The sequence below is a fragment of the Rhincodon typus genome, chromosome 22, assembly GCF_021869965.1.
Source record: "Rhincodon typus isolate 14 chromosome 22, sRhiTyp1.1, whole genome shotgun sequence".
Taxonomy (NCBI): Eukaryota; Metazoa; Chordata; class Chondrichthyes; order Orectolobiformes; family Rhincodontidae; genus Rhincodon; species Rhincodon typus.
Genome location: NC_063353.1, coordinates 31,583,483 through 31,592,204, shown reverse-complemented (window position 1 = coordinate 31,592,204; position 8,722 = coordinate 31,583,483).

Below are 8,722 nucleotides of genomic sequence, written 5' to 3'. Positions count from 1 at the left end.
ACAGAACGTTCAACAAGGAATGAGATTAAAACCAGTAAACAGCCATCCTTCAAAGTTATTTTCTGCTCGTGCTGCCAAGTTAGAACTTTGATGAAACTTCAGCTTTCAACATGCAAACAAAAAATGTGGAGATGTGGGCTCCAGTTTCTGTTCCCAGGTCAGTGGAGGTCCGGCAAGAGGATTTCCATGTCAGTGTACCCCAATGTTAAAAATAACCTCATTTTGGTTGCAGGTGCAACCAGTGCTATGTACTAATTTTAATAACAAAGATTAAAACGGACATCTACCCTCTTATTCTCATTCTGTCACTCTCTCTGCCCAATCATTAAAGTACACACTCCACGCCTTCAATGGCAATGTATGTCCCTCTTCCCAACTTTTATGAGCCCTCATACATATTGTAGCACCCTGTGGTCATCTAACATCCCCCAAAGACACTTACAATCCCAATCACCCCATGGCTCTTTAGAATCCCTGTGCTGACAAGTGTCCATCATACAATTCAACCCTTTCGATGCTAACTCACCCCTTACCCATCACAAGCAAACTTCAGGAGGCACATTGTCATAAGATAAAGCGGTTTGTCTATTGTCAATGTCAGTATTGAAGCTGAATAAACTTTTGTTGAGCAAAAATAATTCAAACGTTTTAAAATTCCTTCAACTAATACTTTCTGAATACAAGCATATTGCTTAAATGCTAAATCCAATATGTGAACAAACATTTCCATTCAATGGGGAAGGGTCTTGTAGTGTGGTGGTCGTAGTGTAGTGTAATACCTCGAATATGGAAACAGGCCCTTTAGCCCAACTTGTCCGTATTAACGAGGTTCAGGGCAAAGTTCCCAATCATCCGTCCTTGCCACCAGCAAAGTTGTCAACAACAATGATGTTAAGTGGCAATAACCTACTCACTAACGGACCATTTGGGTTCTGCCAGGGCCATTCAGTTCCTGAAACTCATTACAGCACTCATACAAACATGGACAAAAGAGTTGAATTCCAGAGGAAGGTGAGAGTGACAGCCTATGACATCAAGGCCAAATTTGACTGAATACGTCATCAAGGAGCCTAGCAAAGTTGAAGAAAATGGGAACTGGGGGAGATACTCTCCATTGGTTGGAGTAAGACCTAACATAAAGGAAAAAGCTGTGGTTCTTGGATGTCAATCATTTCTTCTTCCTAAAACTTGTCCACCATTTACAAGGCTCAAAACAAGAATGTAATGGGATGCTCTCCACTTGCCTGGATGTGCAGCTACAACAGCAGTCAAGGAGTATTCAGGATAATTCTGTCCACATAACTGGCACTCAGTCAATCAGCTTCAATATTCACTGCATTCACCATTGATGCATGATGTCAACAGTGCGTCTCATCTATAGCATTCCCCTCCAAACACACCTGAACTTTTAGTAATATTGCTGTCCCTTCACTGTCCCGGGGTCAAAATCCTGGAACTCCCTTCATAACAGGTGTGCTGATGCACCCATACTCCAAGACTACAGCAGGTCAAGCATTTAGCTCACCACTATCTTCTCCATGGAAATTAGACATGGACAATAAATACTGACAGAGCCAGAGATTCCCTATCCAAGGATTAAGAAAAGCATTCATGCATTTCTCATGCACAGGCGTATCTACTTTTCACAACTTCCAAAGGATGCCTCACCTTCACGAAGATGTAATTTCCTCCACATGTATCCCAGGAGCCGATCTAAAGCAGTACCATAACTGTCCAAAAGGGGACTATTCTATTTAAAAGAAAAACACAGAGAACTGACCAGCTTCTGCCTGGTCTAATTTCTACACTCAAGGCTCCACACTGCAAACACCTCAAAGTCCCATTTCAGCGAAAGCCACTGAGCATTCAAATTGACATCGACTTCTAGGAACCTTCCATGTGTGGACCACCCTCAACTTCACCTCTGGCAAAACACGAGATGGGTTCAGAGCCAGGACGTGGGATTCCTGACATCTTCCAGCATTTTGGTTGCAAAGAAGGTACTCCCCATCAGGATGAAAATCTGGTCTGCAATTTCTACTCTGAAGCTATAAAACATTAATCCTGGTGGTAGAAGCTTGGCATGTCTGAACTTGTTTAAGAAGAATGAGACTGGGAACCAAAGCAGTGGGTCAACAAGTGAACGGATTGAGAAGATGGTACATGTTAGAACCAATAAATCAGAAAGAAAGGACAGACAAAGAAAGGCAAATGATCACAATGGTACTAATGGGCTGTAGTGTGTTAATTTCAACATAAGGAGTATTATAGATAAAGCAAATGAGCTTAGTGTCTGGATCAGTACATGGGACTATAATGTTGTGGCCATTACAGAGACTTAGTTGAGAGAGGGACAGAACTGGCTGCTCAACATTCCAGGATTTTGTTGTTTTAGATGAGATAGATAAGGAGGTAAAAGAGGTGGATGAGTTGCATTTACTGATTGGGGAGAATGTTACACCTGCACTCAGAAAGGACATACTGGAGGGTTCATCCACTGAGATAATATGGGTAAAGCTCAAAATAAGAAGGGTGCAATCATACTGATCAGATTATACTGTAGGTCCCCCAACAGCCACCAAGACATTGAGGACCAAATATGTAGGTAGATTATGGAAAGATGTAATAAAAACACAGTTGTCATAGTGTGTGACTTTAAATTCCCCAATATTGACTGGGATTGCCTTAGTGCAAGAGGCTTAGATGGGGCAGAATTTGTTAAGTGCATCCAAGAGGGTTTTTGAAACAGTCTGTGGATAGTCCAACTAGAGGAGCGACCATACTGTACCTTGTGTTGGCTAATGAGCCTGTCCAGGTGACTGACTGCTCAGTGGGAGAGCATTTTGGAAACAGTGATCACAACTCCTTAAGTTTTAAGATAGCTGTGAATAAGGATAAGTTAGGACCTTGCGGGAAGTTACTAAATTGGGAGAGGGCAAATTACGCCAGTATTAAGCAGGAGCTAGGAGCATTAATTCAGAGGAGCTGTCATCAGACATGTCCACATTTGACTTGTGGGAATTGTTTAAAGACCTGCTGATGTTCCAGTAAGGAAGAAGGACAAGGATGGTAAGGTAAGGGATACTTGGATAAAAAGGGAGGTTATGAATTTAGACAAAAGGAGAAACGACGCACATGTAAGGTTTAGGAAGCTAAAATCAGACAGGGCCCATGAGGGATATAAAGAAAGCAGGAAGGAACTCAAGCGGGGAAATAGGAGAGCGAGAAGGGGCCATGAAATGACCTTGGCAAATAAGGTTAAACAGAATCTCAAGGTATTCTATACATACATTAAAAACAAGAGGATAACTAGGGAGAAGGTGACCACTCAAATATAAAGGAGGGAACTTGTGCATGGAGGCAAAGAATGTGGATGAGATCTGAAATGAGTACTTTACGTGAGTATTCACCCTGGAGAAGGGTACGGAGGATAGTGAGATTTGTGTGGATCATGCAGATATGCTAGGGCACTTTGAGATAAGGAAAGAAGTGGTGCTGGATCTCTTGAAGAGCATTAAGGTGGATAAGTCCCCACGGCCCGATGGTATCTACCCCAGGTTATTGAGAGAGGCAAGAAAGGAGATTGCTGGGGCCTTGACCAAGATTTTTGTATCCTCATTAGACACTGGAGAAGTCCAGCCGGACTGGAGAGTAGTTAATATTGTTCTTCTATTGAAGAAGGGAAATAGGGATAATCTAGGAAACTACAGACCAATGAGTCTCAGTTTTGGGAAGCTATTGGAGAGAATTCTTAGGAGTAGGATTTACGTGCATTTGAAAAAGCATGGCCTAATTAGGGAAAGTCAGCATGGCTTTGTGCAGGGCAGGCCATGTCTTACTAACTTGATTGAATTTTTCGAGGAGGTGAGAAAGGTGGTCGATAAGAGTAGAGCAGTAGATGTTGTTTACATGGATTTTAGAAAGGCTTTCGACAAGTGCCTCATGGAAGGCTCATCCAGAAGATTAAGATACAGGGGATCCATGGTGACTTGTCTGCATGGATTCAGAATTGGCTTGCCTATAGAAGGCCGAGGTGGTGGAAGGTTTTTTTTCAGGCTAGAGGTCCATGACTAGTGGTCCATACTGGGACCTCTGCTGTTTGTGGTATGTATGAATGACTTGGATGAAAATGTAGATGGGTGGGTTAGTAAATTTGCGGACCATACAAAGATTGGTGGAGTTGTGGATAGTGTAGAAGGTTGTCAAAGGATACAGTGGGATATAGATCAGTTGCAGATATGGGCAGAGAAATGGCAAATGGAGTTTAATCCACGTAAGTGTGAGGTGCTGCACTTTGGGAGATCAAATGTTAAGGAAAGGTATACAATAAATGGCAGAACCCTGAACAGCATTGATGTGCAGAGGAATCTTGGGGGTCAAATCCATAGCTCCCTGAAAGTGGCCACGCAAGTAGATAGGGAGGTAAAGAAGTCTTACGGCATGCTTGATCGGAGAATTGAGTACAAGAGTCAGGGTGTCATATTGCAGCTTTATACAAGTTTGGTTAGGCCACACTTCGGGTACTGCGTTCAATTCTGGTTGCCACATTACAGGAAGGACGTGGAGGCTTTGGAGAAGGGGCAGAAGAAGTTTACCTGGATGCAGCCTGGATTAGACAGTATGAACTATAAGGAGAAGCTGGAAAATCTGGGGTTGTTTTCTCTGGAGCAGCGGAGGCTGAAGGGAGACTTGATAGAAGTCTATAAAATTATGAGATGCACAGATAGGGTTGACAGTCAGAATCTTTTTCCCAGAGTTGAAATGCCTAATAACACGGGAAATTCATTTAAGGTGAGAGGGGAAAAGTTCAAAGGAGATGTGAAGGACAAGTTTTTTACACAGATAATGGTAGGCGTCTGGAACAAATTATAGGCTGATTAGCCTGACTTTTGATGTTGGCAAGATTTTAGAATCCATTGTGAAGGATGAGATTTCCGAATATACAGAAGTGCAAGGTAAAATAGGGCAAAGTCAGCATGGTTTCATCAAGGGGAGGTCATGCCGACAAATCTGTTAGAATTCTTTGAGGAGGTAATGAGCAGATTAGACCAAGGAGAACCAATAGATGTTACCTACCTAGACTTCCAGAAGGTAATGACAAAGTACCACACAGGAGGCTGCTGAGTAAGATAAGGGCCCATGTTGTTAGAGACAAGGTGCTATCATGGATAGAAGATTCGCTGTCTGGCAGAAAACAGAGAGTGGGTATAAAGGGGTCTTTTTCAAGATGGCAGCCAGTGACAAGTGGTGTTCCACGAAGGTCAGTTTTGGGACCACAACATTTCACTTTATACATTAATGATCTAGATAGAGGAACTGAGGGCATTCTGGCTAAGTTTGCAGATGATATAAAAATAAGTGGAGGGACAGATAGTATTGAGGAGGTAGGGAGACTGCAGAAGGATTTAGACTGTTTAGGAGAGTAGGCAAAGAAGTGGCAGATGGAATACAATGTGGTAAAATGTGAGGTCATGCACTCTGGTAAGAAGAATAGAGGGATAGACTATTTTCTAAATGGGGAGAAAATTCAGAAATCTGAAGTATAAAGGGAATTAGGAGTCCTAGTTCAGGATTGTCTTAAGGTAAACCTACAGGTTGAATCGGTAGTTATGAAGTCAATAACATTGTTGGCATTTATTTTCAGAGGACTGGAATAAAAGTAGGGATGAACTTCTGAGGCCTCATAAAGCTCTGGTCAGACCACATTTAGAATATTGTAAGCAATTTTGGGTCTCATACCTCAGTAAGGATATACGGGCCCTAGAGCAGGTCCAGAGGAGGCTCTCAAGAATGATCCCAGGAATAAAAGGCTTAACATATGAGGAACATTTGAGGACTCTGGGTCTATAGTCGATGGAGTTTAGAAAGATGAGGGGGTTCTAATTGAAACTTACAGAATACTGAACGGCCTGAACAGAGCGGACATTGGGAAGATGCTTCCACTGGTAGAAGAGACTAAGACCCGAGGGCACAGCCTTAGAGTAAAGGGAAGACCTTTTAGAACGGAGATAAGGAGAAACTTCTTCAGCCAGAGAGTGGTGGAATCTATGGAATTCATTACCACAGAAGGCTGTGGAGGCCAGGTCATTGAATACATTTAAGACTGAGATAGATAAGTTCTTGATAGTCATGAGGATTGAGGGTTTCGGGGAGAAAGCGGGAGAATGGGGTTGAGAAATCTATCAGCCATGATTGAATGGCAGACAGACTCGATGGGCCGAAAGGCCTAATTTCTGCTCCTTTGTCGTATGGAAACCATATAACACAGCAGTTAGCAATATACCTGGTAGTCACTAATGTGATGTTCCCAGCTGATGGTAATACTTGGCATGCCAGATCCCCCAAAGTAAAGCTGGTTTGATAGATTATAAGTTTTATTTTTATTTTTATTTTGCATTGCAGGTTGTGTTCATTTGTCCAGGTCTCCATGTTGCATGCATTTGTAGAAATCTCCAGGCTGTTAATTTTTGTTGAAACTTTTAGGCTGTCAGAACTAGAAAGAACAACCCCAGCAATCAGAGTGGGAAAGATGTCTTTAAGATGCCGAACTCCCAGCCTCAGCATGGACTCGACTCCTAACCTCGAGAAGAAGGCCAGTGCAGTCTGGGTTGGAAGGATTGTTATTCCGAACTCTTATTTCTCTGTTTTTCTAATTTATTGCTGGACTTCTTATTTCTATAATTTTCTGATTATTTTCCCCAAGAATTTATACTGAAGAATCTGTACCTAGGTAGGTTGGTACATAACATGGCACCTTAAGTGGCGACTTGTAAACTTTTCAGTGCACTCATTTGAGTACATGTAACAATAAAGCTAATTCCAATTGTATTTCTAAAATGTTTCAGCAGTCCAAGGAGAAGGGCTGGAAAGAGTCATTTGAGTAAGAAATTTAAGAGGTAAGGTAACAGCTATACTTCACTGCTGTTGAGTTTCTATAAAGCAGATTGCTGCAAAAAGTGTTGAGTTCTTGTTTTTGCTGTTTATGTTAATGCATTTCTTAATTATCTTAGATATATAAGCATACAACTTTCTTTCTTTATCCTTTGTGTCATATATCTGTGGTCTTTTGTTAAAAGAAAATAGGCAGTGTCATGTGATTACATTCAGTGATGGACCAGCGCACCAACCAAAGGACAAAATTAAAATCTATTAGGCCAAGATTCATTTTGGGTTCTGACGTGGTCAATGTTACCATTAGCCACGAACATCACCTTAATGACTAACATTGTATTACTAAGATGCATTATGTTGCATTGTGTTGTTAACTGATGTTTCTAGTAAACTTGGTAAATATATTAATGTTTAATTTAGGCTTTGACTGCTTTCTCATAATTTCTCATCAGCGCTGTAGTTGAACAGTGGAGTAATCTCTATCAAGTGTAGGAGGTTACAACTTACAGCACCTACCTCTAGAATGTCCATTCAGTTGTTGACAAAAGCCTTGCTGTAAGTGAACTTATTGTGTGGAATTGCACTGACATTGTGGTTTCGATGGAATCCTGGCTAAGGGCTGTTGACACCTTCTGTCTAAGTGAAGTCTTGCCACCCAATTAGATCTTCCACTACTTGCCCTGTCCAGGCCAACATGGCTGCAAAAGTGAAGCCTGATCCCTGATACATTTGGCCCCTCCTCCATCTTTGAAAATGGAAGCTTGGTCCATTCCTCTTTTTCCACCACCCACTCAGATAGATTCACTGCTTTCCTCTTTTAGTTTCTGACATCTCATTCCTGGTATTCCAACCCTCAGCTCAACTTGTCACAGTCTGTGTTCTATGACTTCATTGTCCCCATTCCTCTTTAATCATTCGCTCCATGTAAACTCCCCAGTTTGTACAATATGTACTAATTGTCGCTCCCTTGGCCTTGCTGTTTCATGTGGCATTACTCCTCCCAATCTGACAATGACCGACAAGACCATGTCTGATCACTTCCTTGTATCATGCTCCACCCAAGACTCCCTTTCACATCATAAATCTGTGTCCCCTGGAGACAAATGTCCATGAAGTTTCTTTCAACTTCATTTTCTACATTGCGTAAACTTGAGGTCATCCAAGACTCATGATGCCCATGTTCTTATGTATGTCATGTCCTGATAGCCAATCACCCTATGCGTGAGCTGACATACCTGAACCCTGGGTAAGTAAGACATCATTTCCAAAATTTACATCCTTGTTTTCAGACCCAGTCACAGCCTGAACCCTTCCTCTCTCTTTATCATCCTCCCCATTCATAACCCTCTAAGACATTTACACTCACCTAACTCTAACTTCATGAGACTCCTGATATGAATTACTTCAGTTTGGAGTGGCCAAGTTTTCAGTTACCTGGGCTTTAAGCTCTGAGATTCTCGACCTGAGTCCCTCAGCCTATGTACCTCACCTTCCTCCTTTGAGAGGCTCCTTAAAACAAACCATTTGGACTAAAACCATCTGTCCAACTCTCCGACACCTCCTCCTACCGCCCCCTTGATCATGACCCCACCCCTGAGCACCAAACCATCATCTCGCAAACCATCCACAACCTCATCACCTCAGGTGACCTCCCACCCACGGCCTCCAACCTCATCGTTCCCCAACCTCGCACTGCCCGCTTCTATCTCCTTCCCAAAATCCACAAACCTGAATGCCCTGGTCGACCCATTGTCTCCACCTGCTCCTGCCCCACCGAACTGATCTCCAACTATCTCGACTCCATTTTCTCCCCCTTGGTCCAGGAACTCCC